Raw genomic sequence first — 19,680 nt, 5'->3', positions numbered from 1 at the left:
TCATGGGAAGGAGCAGAGCTCCTCCTAAAAGATTTTGAGCTCCAACATTCCACAGGGTGGGGCGAGGCACGCCCTGTCCCAGCCACTCCTCTTTGTCCTCCCAGTGCTCCACAAGGATGGGCACACAGACACAAACACCATCTCTGTGTCTTCCTGAGATGTCTCAAGTCGTACTCTGGCCTGGCCCATCAGCTCCAAAAACTTTCTTCATTGAACTCTCATGCCAGAAAACTTTGTAAACAGAACCACAATAAAAGCAGCAGGGTTGTGTCTAGTAGCACTGAGAAAAAAATTTTGTTTTTTTCTTGAGGACTTAATTGTAGCCATCAGATAATTTTGGATTTTTTTCCATTTTTCAGTCTGAAATTTCTTTCAAGAGAAAAGCCAGCATGACATATTCACTTTTCCATTCGTCTCTCTCTCCCACCCTCTTGTACCCATCCCTTCCTTCCCCTTCTAATTCATACAGAGAAATGGATTTGGAACTAATGGTCAAAAGGGTAGGAACTGGATACATCAGAATTCATTTAGCTGCTGCTGTCTTTCACTTGCAGAGGAGAACAATGTTTTTGTACATTAAATTAAACTGTTGGCTTTTGGGGTTTGTTTTACAATGGTTTTTCTTTTAAAGGAAAAATCAAACAGGACAATGATTTAGCACATATAAACATGTATTTTAGAAATAATTAAAATATTCCCTTTCATTTAATGATCTGCACATGAAAATAAATTTTATTGTCTGTTTTTTATTACTGGTAAAATCAACTTTTCAGAAAAATAACATTAATTACAATTAGAAATACACAACTTGAACCATTAGATCCTTACTGCAGGATCCCCAAAATGAATGCAATAGATTGCATTGCATTTACTCCAGAGATACTCTTTTGTACAAAACTCAATCTGTTTTCTGTTAACAATATATTTAACAATGTAAGAAAGACTACAGACTAGAACATTACACCCTATGAGATAAGGAAGTAATTTGCTCAGGTGTGTGAGTGGAAAATAACCCAATATATGAATTGACTGCTGTGTTGGTGTGAGTCAGCTTTAGAAAAAGGGAATTTAGAAAAGGGATTGATACTAAAAAAATGTCTTCCCCTTTTTATAGGCAGCATATAATGGAAAGAAATCAACAATTACATCTGCTGAAAATCAGATTGCATCAAATACACTACCCTGTCTGATGTCTTTAGAAAAAACACTTTTAATGTCCATTTACATTTCTGGGAAGAGGATATTCCCTGATCTCAGCTCCACCCTACACTGGACCTTTAACAACAGTAGAGAGGATTGACATTGAATGCCATGGAATTTGTAAACTGGATGTTACTCTCTGAAAGACTTTTAGGTATAGACAGGGATTTTTTTGCTACCTTGTAGGACATTAAGAAGCTTATCTGGGTAGGAAAGTGAGTAAAAAAAGTAGCTGTTCCATAAGATCTCTGGATTCCCCAAAAGATACATGAGAAAAACCAGCCAAACTTATTTTCTTACTCTTTACTTCATGACATAAAAACTGCTGTAAAAAAGTGAAAAGTTCAGCTACTGAATGTATCTAATTACTATAAAAAAACATCAGAAATGACTCAAACACCTTCTATCACAATTTTTGAGAGATAGAAAAAGTGTAGATGTATTTTTGCAAATACTGAAAGAGAAAAACCTTTCAGACTTGTGAATATCATGTCTAGGTATTTTTACTTTCTTGAGAAAACTCTCTTCCTGTCACAGATGATAACCATTCTTGAATGATTTTTTGTTGTTCTTGGCTAAATAAAACTCTCTTGATATTTGATCTAATTATAATAGTATTTTGTTATTTTCTCCTTTTACTTTTCCTAAGTAAACTGTCCTGGATTTCATTTAGGATAGGCTTTCTTTGAGAGTTTAAGTGGCTTAAAATTTCAAGAGTTGACTGTGTTGCTCTCCTACTCTCCTTTATGCAAGTTTCCATAATGTTTTTGATAAACTACCACTATTACCAAATGTAACATTTTCACCAAGTTCTCAATTATTTTTTCAATCAAATTTAGTAGGACATGAGAATGCTACTATGAGCTCTGCTTTCTGTCAGGAAGTAGAGTGTGAGAGTCTCTCTTATTATCCTTGAATATAATAATCTTTGGGCTTGGTGATTGACATCTGTGGAGATTTTCATCACCCATCTGTACCAATCCCTAAGCAACCCCATCTGAACTTCGGTTGACCTGGTTCTGGGCACCTCCTGGGTTTCCTGTCACCCCAATGACTCTGTGGTGCTGTGATTTCCTGAGCGAGGGCGAGACCCTGCAGCTTCTCTCTCTCTACTCTTTCTTTGTGCTCTAATAAAAAGAGGGCAAAAAGAGTCACTGAAGAACTACAGAGCATATTGCTTAGTCAGTTTTCCTAGTTCTCCAAATTCCTCAATAAGCATAGTTCCAAATTCTCCTATGCTTTGACTGGCACTCAGAAAAAAAAACAAAAAATGTGTGTAACTCATCATCATGATTCAGAGAACTGTAAAGATCTATGTTAACTTTATTGTCCCTTTTCTTTTATCATTACTAGGAGACTGTCAGGATATCTGTCCCTCCTTTTTTCCAGACACAGGAAAAATGTGTAAGTGAATACCTCTTTTTATATTTTCCATTCCTTCATTTGCCCTGATAGAGTGACTGTCAAATATATTTCATTTGTTTGCTCATTAATTTGAGGTTTTTCTTATACTTACTTTGTATTTTCATTACATTCTATTGATAACAATTATAAAAAATAAATTTGCATATATTCTGTACAAAAATGACTGCTATAGTAAGTTATCGCATCTTCCAGAAGCAAGAAACAAATTTGTTGAATGTTTTAAGAAGACACTGCTTGAAAGAACAAGTAAGAAAATATTAGGTATCATAAGGAATCAGGAACATATTGATCTGGGAGACAGAAAAATATCCAGCATAAATCTATCAATAACAAAATTAAATACCTCTTCAAGCTTTAAAAATGGCATAAGACTGACTCTTAAGAATCTATCATTCAAAGTTTAATTAGGTCTTGATAATTTTAAATTTGTCAAACATTATGACCCTTTGGCGAGATATGTGTGTTTTCATCTCTTGACAGGGAATTTTAACAAATATCTCAAAAAAAGAATATTAGAAAACTCATCTCCCCTGAGTGTATATAATTTGTGCAAAACAAATACCTGCAGGTATTTAATTCTTGTTAAATTATTATAATCTTCTTCAGTACATTTGCTCTCATCAAGGAAGGATTTTTCAACAGGAAGGTTCATGTACAGGTTATTGTGATACCATTCCTCTATCTGATACTGAGGTAACCTCCAATCTCCACCTGCTTATCTTTAGTGAAACACTAGAGAAGTTCAGAAAAGAACATTTTTTAACTTCATATGATAATTTTTAATTATTTTTTTTTTCTCAGAAAAACACTGTGGATTCCACGTGCCTTACTGCTCCCCTCCCATTGATTGTTCAGCCAATGTTCTTTACTGCAGTCTGCACCACAGGGCAGCCAGTTTGCTTCATGACTGCTGCTGTAATTTTTTGCTGTTTTTCCTCTAGTTGCCCTAATTCTTTAAGCTAGAATGAACAGAAATGGGAACAAAAGTACTTTTCCAGTAAAATATTGAGTCCAGTGTTGTTCTTGCATATTATAAGTAAAATTATTATGAATTGGAAATAAATTATTTTGTATGGGGTTTTTTTGTGTTTTCAAAAATATAATTTTTCCCCTAAATATCTCTTTCCTATTTTTAATTTTGTGCTTTAAATTCTGAAATTCAATGCGATTTGAGAGAATTTCCTTATTTAGAAATCAACTATATATACCACCAAAAAAATTTGGTGACAGAAAGAAGACTGACATCTGAGCTCTTATATTTGTTCTAATCCACTGGTTGTATTTATTTCTCTGTTGGATGTTGGCACTCAACCATTTTCTTAAAATCTTTCCATATTCTAAACATTACAGTAATCTTTTTCCTATCTAGGACATTTACCATTTACAGCTGTGTCTGGTGCCTTTAGGCTCCATCTTACTACACCTGATTGCTGAGCTCAAAATGCAGAGCAAACATGTCTCTTTTGTTATCTTGGCAGACAAGACTGACAGGCATTTTCCATAGATGTTCTCCTTCCCAGTGTTTGCAGTGGACAGAAAGTGGTGTGAGGAGATGGGATCAATGAAGCATAAAGAGATCGCTTGCATCTTTTACAGTCCAGTATTAAAACTGAGACAAACTCAGGCCAGATCAGATCCATCTGCCCTCCCATGACTAATCCTACCCTGTCCCATATCCCAGTTCCCATCAGTTCTACCTTCATATCAGAGACACAACAAAAACTTGCCTTTAGTATCAGTTTTATGTGTACCACACATCCTTCTGTTCACTTCAGCTTCTCTTGACTATAGCTTGAATCTCGAATTTTTTTTCTTGTTTGTCAGAGGTTTGCCTCTTCATGTTATTTGCTGCCTACATTCTGGAGGAAAAAGAATCACAGCAGCCAGGAGCACAGTTACTCAGAGACTCAGCCAGGATGCTCTATGGTGTATCATTAATATTTTACCAAAGGGCTTTTCCTCTGGCTGCCAGCACCTTGCTCCTGCATATGCTCAGGTCATTCAGCTATAGCCAGCACTGAATTGCAAACAGAGGGTTCTTAATGTGCTGCTAACAGAAAAAGCTTTAAATATCAGTTCAATTTAAAAAGGTAAGCTAGTATTAGTAAACTGTGACAAGGAGAGAGAATGATTCATCAGACAGAAGGGCACATTTTTTTCCTACCCTGTTGTTTGCTCTTCTACTAAGAGCAAGTAGAGGTAGCAATTTATGCCTTAAAACCCTTTGGATTTTTCTTGTTTTCCCTACTGTTAAATAAGACCCACACCAAAAATTGCTCCAAGTACTGTAGCTTTGTAGGTGATTCATCTCACAGGAATTATTAGAGAGAAAATACCTTTGTGAACTGCATTCATTGAGGTAATTTGGTGGTTTTTATGTATTGTTATTTATTAGCATTTCACAGACACTCATAATAATAGTTCAAAATCCATAATACTGTCATAAATCTAGAAAAGTTAACTTTATCCTCTCACTTTTTATTACACACTTTGCTCTCATAAATCTTTGGAATTTCACCCAAAATAGGAAGAATATCCCATTGCATTTCTCTGAAGCAGAAAAAGGCTGTGGTGTTATAAGTATGTCTGTGATTTTGTCCATGGCACTGGGCCTTCAGGTTCAATTAAGTGGAAGTCCTTGCTCCACTGGAAGATCTAAATTCAGTTTGGATACTGATTAAAAGCTTTTTGCTCTCAGGGGAAAAATGATTTGGTGGCTGAATTGCTCAGTTGTAGTACACTGCTGCAAGCTGATTCTGCATATTTCTGGTTTTCATATTGACATTATTTTCCAACTGGCGATCTCTATGTTCACAGTTCATTTACACTTGATGCCCCAGAGATTGTTTTCTTGAGCAGGCATTTTGTAAAAATAGAGTGAATTAAATCCAGTTCTGTTCTGTGCTGTGCCCTGGATTGTGTATTCTCATAAAAGCACTTTATGGAAGGACTTTTTTTCCTGACAATTAATCCCTTAATTCTGGTTCCTGTGCTTACCCCAAAGTTTTTGTTCCTCTACAAATGAGAAATGTGATGTATGGTTTGGGTTTGGGTTTTTGGAGGGTTTTGCAGGCTTTTGGGTATTGTGGATTTTTTTAGGGTATGTTAATGTTATTTGTTTTTCAGATCTGCCCTATACCTTCACTAATCGCTTGAGACACAGCACAAGAATGAATTATTATGAAGTGTCTTTCTGTCTCCTGACAGGTTTGCTTGAAAAGCAGCTTGCCTGAAGCTGATTTCATCACTATTCCACTTATCTCCAAGTCAGCAAGGGACAGTTTTACAAATCTCTAACATAAGGCATGAAATGGAATTCAACAGCAGCGCTGATTTTCTTCTTTGTATTTGGTTCTGGCCGAATGAATGGAGGCTGGTGGACTGCAAACACAGAGAGCACATTTTGGAGTGTATTCTTGAAATGTTAACTTTATTAAAATCAGTCACCCTGTGAGAAAAACAGTAATCTCATAGAGAAACAACTCTTCCTGATTTATTTATCTTTCCTTGTATATGCTTCAAAATACAACCTTGGGGTGAAACACTCTGGAAGTTTATTTCGTTTACTGACAAGTGTAAGCCATATTAATATTTCTTTGACCATTATGTCTCTAACATTACTGCTAATAAACTTTTAAAGAAAAAAGTGCAATTAGCTTACAACCATTAAAAGACATTACATTTTCTCAAGGCAGAGTCCTTCCCTGAATCTTTCAGCGAGCAATGATGATCTCAAACACATTTTCCTAATAACAACATTTTTAGTTGTAATAGACTTCTACTCATGGCTTGACTCCCATCTCTACACTTACATGAACAGAAGCCAAGGGCATAACTATATTATTAATTACACATGACCAGGGTCTTGATGACACAATTATCAGCAACTGAGAGACCAGGACATCCAAGCTGAGATCAGAAGCCAATTTTATTGAGTATACAAGGTGTTTATATAGGGTTTTACTTGTGTGGCACTTATATTGGGTTCTATTTTTGGTAGCAATTTACATTGGTTATGCATTCTTCATGACATCACTTCACCTGGTAACATTATCTTATCACAAAGTTTCACAATGTGTTTCTTGGTCACTTATTGCCCAGGGAGCACTTATCTGTGTCTGTCTCTCCCAGTTTCTGCTCCAACAGGCCTAAGATATCAGGGTCCTTTATCAGTTCCATTGTACTGTTTTATTCCCTATACACAATCAACTACATAACCATACAATCAGAGTAGACCCTAGTGTGGTTCATCTGCTGTCCCAAACCATGGGCAAGGGCCAAGCCAGTACTTATGCTGAAGCCCTTGGGCTAGAGAGACATTCCCTTGCAGCAGTCTGAGTATGGTCACCTCTGATCACTGTGAAATTTGGGTTAACTTTGTATATCTGAGCTCTGCCACATGCCCTCAGAGCTAGAGAAGGTGCTTTATCTCTGCTTTTAGTAGTAACAAAGCAGTCAAAGTCTGCTTCCATCAGGGAAGAGTTTTTTCAGGCCTGGATGATATGGCCCTCTGCGTGCTGGGAACAGAGACCCAAATAACCAGAACAGCCTTACCAATTAACTTAGTAAGGTTATTGGCTTTGCTTTGGCTCCTGCATCTTGATAAAGCAACACTTAAAAACTGAAAGGATCTTCTTGCACTCATCCAATGCCCCACAACTGAAAATTGCCTGCTGAAGAAATAATTGTGGCAATAAGACAGGACCCTAGACCTGTCCCAGGCTACGGCACAGCTTTCAATGTGTCCTATGTCCTATGTCCTTTTTCCTATGTGTCAGTGCATAGAAATGAGCTAGGAGTGACTCTGTGCCTGAGTGTGCTTTGTCCATGCTGAAAACATTCCTGGGTCCTTGAACTGTGCTGTCATTGAGGAGCAGGGTCAGAGATCAGAGATGTGTTTAAAGGGTGTTACCACATGCCAGCATCCATGACTTCAATTAGACCTGCAGCCTTTAAGGGCATTGTTGCTCTGATCTCATGGCAGCTAAAAACTGACCTCAGACTGCTACAGCTCATTCGCCTGCCGAAGGACCTTGAGATTTGTCATGGACAGAACCTTACTCAGTTCATTTAATATGCAGGCGGAGTGCACTGAAATTCTGTGGATATCACAGAAACATAGAATAAGCTGAGCTGGAAGACACCCATCAGGGTCATCAGGTCCAGCCCCTGGCTCTGCACGGGGCACCCCAAGAACGACATCATGGGCCTGAGACTCTTGTCCAAACACTTGAGCACAGATACTCAGAAGCTGCCTTTGCTCTCAGTCTCTATATGAGACACCAAAGATTAGGTGGAAAAATTTCAAATCAGTCAGGAGTAGGCTAAGTCCATCCTTTTTAAAAATTCTTTTTTCTTTCTCCCATAAATACTTGTAATTAGAGAAAATTTGGAAGTTACGCTGGAAGTAACTCCATTAAAACCAACAAGATGTTTTTTGTACAATTTAGTGTTTAACATTAGCAAAAAGGGCTGAAGTCAACATGCAAAGTCTAAGACTGTTTGTAACTGTAATATTTTCTAGCATTGTAACAGATTAAGAGACTGGTAACTGCAAGTTGCAGCACTAATCCTTAATGTAATTTAACAATTACTAATGCACAGTAAGTTTTTTCTATTATTTTCTTTTTAGTTTCATCAAAAAGACCAGATCAAATGCGAACTGCTATTGTAAGGATTTTTAATCAAATGCAATTATATAATTAATGATACACTACTAAGCCATGGCAGTCCAATTACCATTGATAAACATTTCTTCAGGGGTCTCTAGCTCTTCATAGTGAAGACTGGCAGAGAATGGATTCTTATTAGGCGGCTCAGAGCCCCTTGGGCTCTGTCATAGATAAATAGAATTTTACATGCTTGTACTGCTCTTGTCTTACTCTAACAGCTCCCCTTCTAGTCATATTAAATAAGTTAGGCTTGTTCTGTTGAAGGCAAGTTAAATTCTGGATGAATGCTATAACCAGTAAATGCAAATGTTGGAGCACAGAACTGTTACGCATTATGTTTTCCTCTAGTACCAGCAAATTTCAAGGTAGAAAATTTCACTGCAGTTAAATTTCACACTGTTATGAATTTCATTAAACACTTTTTCAGTCAGATATCCCAGTAAAACTGTGGTTAAGCAGTCAATAGTCAATGTTCACACAGATTGAAAGTGAACTACAGGAACTGAAACTTGTTTTGCACTAAGTATGTTAGAGATAATATCAGTGTCTCTTCCTCTCAGGTAAATTCTTTTAAAATAAACAAGATACAGTAGCTTTAAAGAATTGTGGAAAGGCTGAGATAGAAAGAAATACAAGAGGGGAAAAAAGGACAATTATCTAAAAGAAACTGACTATATGAACTCCCTCTTCCCAAATAACAGAAGAACACAGAGCAGAGTGACAAAAACGAAAGATTTGCAAGTCATAGAATCATAGAATGGTTTGGATTGGAAGGGATATTAAAGATCATCTAATTCTAATCCCCTGCCATCGAGGCAAGGACACCTTCTACAGCATCAGGTTGTTCAAAGTCCTGTTCAACTTCATCTTGAACACTTCCAGGAACTGAGCATCCATAGTTTCTCTGGGCAACCGGTGACTCTCTCACCACTCTCAATATTGATATGTGGCACATCTGTCATCACTCCTGAATGACATGGCTTATGGTTAAGTTACTAGGGAAATGTTTTATAGAGCTATAGGTGCTGGGAGAGGGTTTAATTCTGTTTCTTCTGTAGATATTCTTGGGCTTAATCCAGGACAGAGCTATTCTGGTAACAATGAAGGAAGGGTGCAGAGCAGCACATGCTTTTCACTTTAAAGGTTGAACAGCTGTCACTGCATGTACTGCTAACCAGAGGGACTCCAGCTACATTGCTGTTCTCCAGGAAGTGTCCTTACTCCTGCTCAGGATACAAAACCACCAGGAATGATCAAGTAATAAAATCCTCATGTGTGTGTGTGTGTGTGTTTAATTATATATGTATATTTATATATTTCCATTTAAATTGACCTTTGAAATAATCTGTGGAGTTTATTACTGCTGACTACTTCCTGTCTTTTACCTTTTTCTGTGTTGTGCTGTAGCTATTTTGCTGTATGTGTCTGCCAGTAACCATATAAGCCATTATCTCATCCCAGTTCTTTAGAAAATAAATGGAGGAAAGTCGAGCAATTTGTGTTACTCGGGGGGGGGGTTTATTAGTTTTCTTTTTTTCCCCCTTATTATTCACTCTTCTCTTGAGATTAAGAATTATACTTTGTGTTGCATTGTTAAACTTGTTCCATAAAATTGTCACAAAAAATTGTTCCATACAAGGAGGGAATATATAACTCCTCACACACAGCTTTTCAGTCCACAATGTCTCACTCAGCTGAGTTACTCCGATTTAGTCCAAAAGGCATTTGTTCCTGCTGCCACTGGTACTATTGCACACATTTTTCCAATTACAGAGCTATAGTTTCTTTACGAAGCTGGCTTCAGTTTTTACAGCCAAAAATGATGTGTAAAATACTGCAAAATCAAATATATATATTGTGCCAATCGATTGTGTACCTACAATGAGTCATAAAACTTAATCACTACCATGAAACCTCTTCATAGACTTACTGCTTCAAAACTCTGAATGAATTAACTGGTCCCTATACAAATGCCAAATACAAACATGTATTTTTCCAAAGGCATGATTTCTATTAACCTAATAGTGAAATTTCCTTTTTATTTTTTTTTTAATTATTATCATTATTATTTTAAATATAATGCATAAGTTCACCAATTGACACTTAATGGAAGGTGTGGACAAAATAGTGTTTGGTCACCAAGTTCTGGATTTGCAACATGCACTGTTATTGGCTACATCACCAACTACAGAGCTGTATAATCAACAAAAAAAGGGGGTTGAATGAGTCTTGGTGTGTCTATCTTTTGACAAAGATTAATATTGACATCAGGATAGATGTATGTGTCTCAATTAATGTGAGTACTCCCATAAATTTCCCTTAGTTTTTCTTTTTTTTTAATTTAAAGACTGCTTAAATTCTGAAAAATAACACAGTTTCATGTTAATACTTCTGAAAAGCAACTTGATAATATTTCATTGCCTTTTATGCATTATAATTTGAACAGGTCCTGTCCACTCTACAATTTATTCTAGATAATAATGTTGTATCGTTATGCAAATATCACTCTTTTTTATTGCTAAGAATGTGAATAGTTTAGGCTCCCTATCCACTGCTACCTCTTTCAGTCATTTTTCTAGAAGGATATTAATGCAATTATGCTTTTTCAGTTTTTCTCTTTCTCAGGACAGCTAAAAACTTCTTGACTTAAGAAAGGATGTGCAGGTAAGCAATAACATTCAACCTTTAATGTTGGTATCCATCTTAAACATCTGTAAATACATTGCTAAAACCAGGTCTATTTTGCAAGTTTAGAGAGCAAATCACGCTGTTTTAAACACAGATGTTTTGAAAGTAAAATAAGTCTCTACATAATTCTCATGACAGGGCTTATCTTGTATATCTCAATGTATATATGTGTATGTATAATGCATCTGTATGTAATTCAAATTGTCTTTTTCAAAATTCCTCCCATTTCTTGCACCAAAGGCCAGAATGATTAAGCTACTATGAAATCAATTTTTCTTTCTAGAGATTTTGAACATGAAACAATACAATATCAGCTCAAATTTTAAATAAGAAATATTTCTCTCTCAATCTTGTCTCCCATTTCAAGACTGTGAAATACAAAAAAGGTGTGACAGACCATGCAATTGAGAAGTCCAGTTCTTGAGGTCTGAAGTAAAGACAAATGAAGACTAGTATTGTCTTAAGGGCATTTCTGTTATTCAAAATTGTCATCATTTATTTATAATTATTTTGTTGGAGAACATATTCCATCAGTAGATGAAATGCTCTGTTATAGCCATGAGGGAACTACTGTAGTGCAGCACACATATCATCCATGGAAGCAATATGTTTCCTCTCCTTCCCAGTAACCACCATCAAACTGCACCAAAGGCTGTGCATTGCAGATTTAAAAGAACCAACCCCATGAAGTTGTAACTTAATCCCAGACAGACTTGGTCAGTTTCATTTTACCGAATTTTGATATGAGTAGTGTAGACATCTACAGCTGGTTTCATCACCCAGATTCTCTAGCCAGAGGAGACAGCAAGGCATTTCTAGAGCACAAGGAACCACACCTATTTTAAAGTACCCAATTCTCCCTGTTAGAAGTAGACAAGGTGAGTTTATAGGTAGATATTCATACAACACACATCCAAAGCTTGATGAAATAGAATTTAATCTTGGAGACTACTTTAAACCCCAAAATAAGCAGTTATAGTTTCCAAAACTCTCTCATCCATCATGAAAATTAGTATGCACTTCAAACCATTTTGTGTAATATGTTGATACATTAACACCACTGCTAAAGCTCTTTGAAGGTTAATTTCAGTTTAACAGTATAATCCGGGAAAAGCTTTCACTTCTTACCCAGAGTACTGGAGAAATGGGTCACTGAGGTCGTTTATGGAGCAGAAGCTGACACAAACAGGAAGACACTCTTATCAGCACCTGAGTATAAAATAACCATCAGCTGGAGCTTGTCCATACATGATTCACTACAGGAATTCAGCAGATGATGGATAAAGGAGTACACCAGAAATGTAAGCAGGCTGCATATGAAAAGAATGTAAACATTTCAGCATTCCTGCCTGCACTCACCACCATGGAAACAATAGCAACCATCTCTCTGTTGACATATTTTGCAGCTCAGCCTGACCTCTCCTGTGCATTGACACATTGTAGTGGCTACAGAACCTCTCCAAACTCACTGCTCTTCCATAGGGAAAGAATCATGATGCCTCCCACAATGCCCCAGAACACCAGCATGAAGATAATATTAAGTCTATTGATCATCCAGAAACTCTGACTGGGAGGCAGAGCAGATCAGCCAGAGATGCCAAAACACCCACACTTTTTTTTTCTTGTGGACAACCCAAACAACAGCTTAAAGCTCTCTGTTTCCAGCTCAGGTGTTAATGCAAGCAAGTCAAACAGATGCCAAGGCAGACAGGCAGAGGTAGCTTCTTTTGGACAGGTCCCTAATATCCCACTGTCTGGATCCTCCTGCCTACCTTGAGGAGGTAGAAAGGGACAACATACAGGCTACAGATAGAAAGTGTAATTAATACTACAACCTTTCGGATAAAACCAGATTTTCAGTAGAGGATGTTGTAGAATATAATTTCTGGAGTAGCTGTATGGTAGTACAAAGCTAAGACCAAGTAAGAAGGTTGAGGAGTGACTTGGGTCCTCTTTCCTTTCATATTGAAAAAGTCATAACTCTTTAATCTGTGATTTATGCGAGCAGCTTGATGATTTTAAATCACTGCAGATTCATTTGATTTAGTACAATGAAAGAAATTAAAGCTCCAGTGATAACATCAGTGTATTCTTAAGAGTCAGATTTGCATTCTTCATGTCTTGTCTCCTATTACTAAGAACTACATTGACAAATTACAGTAAATGGTTAAACACATGGACTCATGAACCCTACTCATATCCCAATTAATACTGCTGCTTTCATCCTGCTTATTTTGTAAAATGACCCTGTTTTGATGCCGTTTCTTTGCATGAGATTTTGCAGATTTATGTCAGTCAAGCTCCATACACATCAGATGACCATTTCATATGACCCTGCTCAGAAGAACAAGAGCCTTCCAAGAGTGTTCCAAGTTGTTTTAAATAGATTCCCCACATTCTTCTATTTATCAACAATCAGAGTTACTCAGCAAAGTGTTTGACCTCTGAAATTTTCTGACCAATTTTTTTCAAAGCTTGAATTTATTCCATTTCATTTTTCTTTCTGCATATGGATGATAGTGCATAGATGTGCAAAGTCCAGAAAGGACTAAAAATAGTGCCTTGAGTAGACAACCTGTCTCTGTGTGTTGTCTCAGTTTGAAAAAGTGTGATGAGGTCCTTAAACCTAATCATCTTTACTTTCAAATGAGAAAAGAGAATGTGATTCATACTGAATAAGAGGAAAAAAGCACTGCAGAATGAATTAGCAGAAGCATGAATTACCCAGAAGTCCTAAACAGAAGTGAAGGCTGCAATAGGTGAGCATAAGTGTGGTATTCAATCCTCCACTCAGAAATGCATATGTCTCAAAGGGCCCAAAACTGGTTAATGTTATACCAAATTTTAAAAAGTATTTCTGGAAAATCTGGAGAAATGCTAATCTGTTGTTTTAGAGCCATGCCACACAGATCAGGCAATCTGCAGTAAAGACTCAACATGAGAGGTTTGATGTATTAGGGAATAGAAAGCCGGATTTTCTGTATATTAATTTTGTCCAAACAAACCTACTGCAGCTCTTTGGTTAGAAGTGACCTGGAGAGTAGGTTCATAAAATCTACTTGAATCTCCAAAATGCACTTGGAAATTTAACTTGCTGGAGGTTTTTCTGAATGAGTAGTAGATGGTCATGAAGATGATGCATCTGCATAGGGGTTGTCTACCCAAAGCACCATTTTTACTCTTTTATAGTCTTTCCATATTTATGCACAATCATCCATATGAAAAAGGAAGACTGCCCATGGATAAGACAAACACTTGGTCAGAAAATGGAAAACACATTACAGAATCACAGAATATGCTGAAGTGGAGGGGACTAACAAGGACCATCAAGTCTGACTCCTGGGCCTGCACAGCACCATCCCCAGGAATCACACCATGGTCCCAAGAGCATTGTCCAAACACTTCTTGAACTCTGCCAGGTTTGGTGCTGCCACCACTTCCCTGGAGAACCTGTTCCAGTTACCAAACACCCTCTGGGAGAAGAAAGATTTCCTAATATCCAGCCTAAACCTCCCCTGACACACATTCACTGGTTACCACCAGATCAGTGTCTGTCTCTCCTCTTCCCTTTATGAGGAATCTGTAACTGCAATGAGGTCTTCCCTCAGTCTCCTCCAGGCTGAACAGACCAAGTGACTTCAGCTGCTCTTCATACAGCTTTCCCTCAGGGACCTTCACCACCTTTGCTGCTCTCCTTCGGATGCTCCCTCATAGTTTAATGTCTTAGGTTGTGGCACCCAGAACTGTCTCCAGCACTGGAGGTGAGGCCACCCTAGAGCAGAGCAGAGTGGGACAATCCCCTCCCTTGCCATGCTGTGCCTGGTGCCCCCAGGACAGGGCTGTCCCTCCTGGCTGCCAGGGCACTGCTGGCTCCTGTTCAACTTGCCATGGAGCAGGAGGACCCCAGTTCCCTTTCCATGGTGCTGCTCTCCAGCCCCTCATTCCCCAGTCTGTCAGTACCTCCAGGGTTGCCTGGATACATTGTCAGTATTGCCAGCAGAGTGAAATGATCAATAGCATACCTCAGTGGTCTGTGCTGTTAACTTATCAATAAATTATCTAGAAAGTTACCCATAAACTATCTAGAAAGGGGGATAGCTGAACTGACACAATCTGATGGGAAGCCTTTGAAACTGAAGTTGTTCAAAGCTGCAAAAAAATGCACATTGTCTGTGCAGCAGCATTTCATAAGAACCTAGCCAAATCCTGGCTGTACTGAATATGTGACAAAAATAGCATGGACTGTGAACCTTGGTGTAGATAAAGGTAAAGTAATATAACTATGAGGAATGATGCTTAAGTATGCAATCTTTTTTTACCAGTACTAACGTAGAGTGAATTTTAGCACCAAATTCTGTGGAAATAATTTTCTCAGAGCTTAGTGCAGTCAAAAAGCAAATTTTCCAAGCAGTGTTGAAAAATTATAGAGAACAACCCAAAAACTGCATATTGATAGTATAATCTAATGTTTACTGTATATTTGCAAGACCAAGGTGAAAAAATAACTACTTCAATATTTTCTTGTAAGGCATTAATAATAATAATAGCAATACTTCTTTAAAGTCAGCTTCTTATATTAAGGCTGCCTGAAAGATCATCAATTGCTAAGGTGTCATAATAGGTGCTAACAGTCATTGCTAATTAAAATAAACACTTGCTTTTAGTCTCTAGAAAATTAGTTTTGCAACTAATAGTAAATTCTCAATTTGGTCCCCAGTTATACACAAATGGATATTCAGTTTTGTCTCCTAAATCCTTTGGGTTTTGTTTTGGTTTCGTGGGGTTTTTTTTTAATGCGTGGGTTTTTTTTTATTTCTCACCCCCTACATTTTCATTCCTGGATGCAACACAGTAGGAGATGCAGTAACTGGAGCTGTTGAAACCAAGACACTAAAAAAATAATTGCAAACACATTAGCACCAGAAATTCTTTAAGACCAATTAATGGGGAGATTCACTAAAAGCTCCATTATGTCTTTAAAAGAGCTTTACATGCTTATGTCATGCAGCTCATAAATAACAGGGATCTAAAAGGAAATCCCTTTGTAAATTGTTCTTCAGACTTTGTAAGAGTAGATGCCAGTCATGAAGCTATTTAAACATAAGTTTGTGTTCAGAATAAAAGCACCACTGAATGAATCGTGATCTCATTTTGGAAATTACTGTGGGTGGAAATGGAAGACTTTGGCCAGACTGGTTATGTTACAGACACATAAGGGAACTGAGGAGATTTGAGCTAAACAAGGGAGTCTCAAACAATGGTTTATTGGTGATTTGAAGTTCCTGTTAAAGTCAGACACATTGGGCAAAATATAAAATGGAGCTCATAAAAACATATAAAGCTACGTATATAAATGACAAATGTTAGAAAGAATGTAATTAGAATAATGATCTATTCTTGCCTTAGTAACAGTCACTCAAGAAAATACATAATATAATAAATTGACTGGATTAAAAGCCAAGAAGCATGAAGCCAGTCTAGTTAAACTGTACTCACAGAGTGACTGGTAAGGCATCATTGCAGGAATGAGGGAGCATTTGAGAACTCAGGCTTCTCCAGAAAGCAGGATGCATTGATTGTGGTAACATCTTATGTCAGTTGGAATTACCTCATTGTATATGCTCCTGATCAAGGGTGATAATTTCAATAAAGCCAAACTGACTTTCATTGTGTTTGTGACAGCTGGGGGGAACCGGCTTATAATTTGTGTTATGTTTTTGTTCTGATATTTTCTCTCAAAATAATCTTAAACAGTCTTAAAAAACCTTTGTGAACTGCTATGTGGTGATACTTGCTATTAACTATCAAGAAGGTATAACAGGAGCTAACCTAAGGAAACTATCTGGGATTTATCTTATTTAAGGCAATTTCTCACAGTGTCCATGCCAGCTAGACAAGAAACCTTACCAAGAACAGCTGCAAGATAATCAGATGCAGCAAATCCTATCAGGAATGTGTTAACATGTTGTGATGGGGAACTGCAGCATCTTTTTTTTTTACCACCTTTCTAATGTGAAATTATAGCTATTTTTTTTTTTTTTTAAGTGTTAGAACATTTTCAAATATCACAATTCAGATGTCAGAGAACAAGGCACAGGACCTTTGTGACTATTGGTCCTCTCTCCCAGGGGTATTTCTTATGTGCATATGCTGGATATAAATGTAGATATTTAGGAGGTACTTTCATTGAAACATAGGCTATATTCAATTACACCCTGGTTGTGTTTTCACTTCCTGTTCTTTGGAAATGCTCCTAGAGAGCAAGGCAATAACTTTCCCTAAGAAAAGAGAATGGAGAAAAAAACCTACTGAAATAGTAAAAATTCAACAGTGTGGTTACTGTCCCCAGCTTTGTAGTGGTTCTGTTTTAGCCTTTGGGTGTCAGGCTTTCATTTCATACTACAGAACATTTCCTGAATTCCTGGGGCTTCATTTCTTCTGCATCTGTAAATTTTACCCCTGTCTTTTTCTTCTGTTTTGCTGCCCTTGCTCCTTAGTGCCATGCTCTGGAAAAAGTGTTTAAGTTGAATTTACGCTGAAGAAATCTGAACAGGAATATCAGGTTGCAGCATCCCTTTCATCTCATTGCTCTTTCAACAGACAGCCCCAACTCTGTTTTGTTAATTTTGACAGAGAAAGTGTTTCAAATAGAATTACTGAAAGGCATCTGGTCTCATTTTTGTTAGTACCTTCTTGGATTGTATCATGGGAAGATGTTTGTCTTATGGAAATTAATGAGAGAACTTTCTCTGCTGACGAAGGAACAGAAGAGCAGGAAACCTTTCATGCTTGTTGTAATACTCTTTCTTCTTTATGTTAGTAGGCACCATTAGCACCAGAAAGTCTTTGGTGAAACATTCTCTTAATTTCATCTTGTCCACAACATACAGAGAAGTAGCAGCAAAGCCAGTGATGATAATCATGTATAACCTCTGTAAGGCTGACATAGACCTACAGAATCTGATGGAACATCAGCTGTATCTGCAGATGGATTTCTGTAATAAAAAGCTTTTAATCTTAAATGCTGTCTGGAAATAGCAGAAAATTTGGCACAGTGCAAACGACTTTACAAGAAGATATATTTCTAACTTAAATCCTTAGAGCTAGTTTTTGATGGAAGAATTTTCAATTATTTATTGTTGCATATACATGTATATGTAATAAATAAATTAAAATACCTGTAATGAATTAGGTGTTGAATAGTGTCAGTTAATTATCATTGCACTCAACATTTTATTTTTTGCTGCTTAAATTATGTGAGTAAATTGCAAGATTGTTTTTAACATAACATTGCATAACAAAATTCTTAACACCTTCTGATTTCTGAAGGAAATCTACTAGATCTGGGAACTTTGCACTGTATCTTATTTCTTTGCCTAAGAGCTAATTATCTGAAAAATGTGCTGTAATGGAAAGTAAAACTGCTCAAAATTTGTACTAAAACACTCATAATAAAGTTCCAGCCGTAACTAGGAGCATGTGGCTGCCAAATATCAATACAGGATTAGGGGACTTGGCTTCTATTCCTTTTGCAAAGAAGGACTCAAACCCTTCTGACTCATGAGGGATGCAGTAAGTGTTGTATTGAGATAGGTGTCTTCTTCCACTGCTTCTGTTATTCTATTCCATTTTACATTTCATAATAAAATATTGATCAGAACATTAAAGTTTCTATATAGCCTGATAATTAGGACAGTAATCTGAATCTTGTTTCCTGTGACAGCTGGTATTTCTGTATAAAGGCATCCAATCAGCTTGGATTCAAATCCCCATTTTAAATCAGGTGGTGTCCTAAACTACTAGAGAGGCAGACTGTTTTGGCTCAATGAATATTTCATTATGTCCAAAGTGAAGAGATGGAGAGCAGAATTCTCTGAGAAGCTGGGAATTATCATGGTCGCTGAAGACCCAGGGCAGTAATTGTGAGGCTTTCAGTTTTCAGGCTCCTAAATCCACATGAGCCCATCTGTTGACCTATGAATTTAAAAATCCTGGAAGCCTTCAGGCAGGTTGTAAAGGAGACAGACTCCAAGGTTCTTTGTCCTCTCACCTGTTCATTTATTCATTAATTGGGTGCTAAAGAACTCAGCAGGTACCTTGGCATGTGATTAAAGGATTTTGCAACATTTTTGGCATGAGATTCATCAATTTTTCTGTGATCTTTGAAAAATATTTTTCTTTCACTAATTCAGCATCCTTCAAATGAAAAAGCAGAATTGTTCATATTTTCCAAACAGCTAAGTGTTTACTTTTCAGGCTTAATTCATTACATGTAATGAAGCCAGACAACTCATGACACAAGCTGAAGGAGAACTCTCTCTCTATAGAGGAACATGACAGACTGTGTCACTGGCTTCTAATACATATGAGCTTTCCTGAAGATCATGTTTCTGATATTTGCTTAAAGTAGGGTGCCAGGATCTTATTGCTTGGAGTGGGAGGATAAGATGATCTGATCAGTGTGCCAAGTTCCTGTAAGTCATCACTTTCCATTCTCCATGAAGTGGCATTCCCCTAATCTGTCTGCCAAAAGCTGGTTTCTGTTTCACAGCCCCAAGGATGGTGTAAAATCTCACTAACTTATTACCTTCCTGTTAGGCTAAGTACTGCAAAACCTGTTTCTGATTTGCACTTGGTTTGAACTGGTGGTCAGCTACTAATAAACTCTCTTTCTTATTCTCCTTCTCTCTTCCAC

This window comes from Parus major, chromosome 2 (assembly GCF_001522545.3).
Source record: "Parus major isolate Abel chromosome 2, Parus_major1.1, whole genome shotgun sequence".
In the NCBI taxonomy this organism is placed as follows: domain Eukaryota; kingdom Metazoa; phylum Chordata; class Aves; order Passeriformes; family Paridae; genus Parus; species Parus major.
This window is presented reverse-complemented; position numbering follows the sequence as displayed.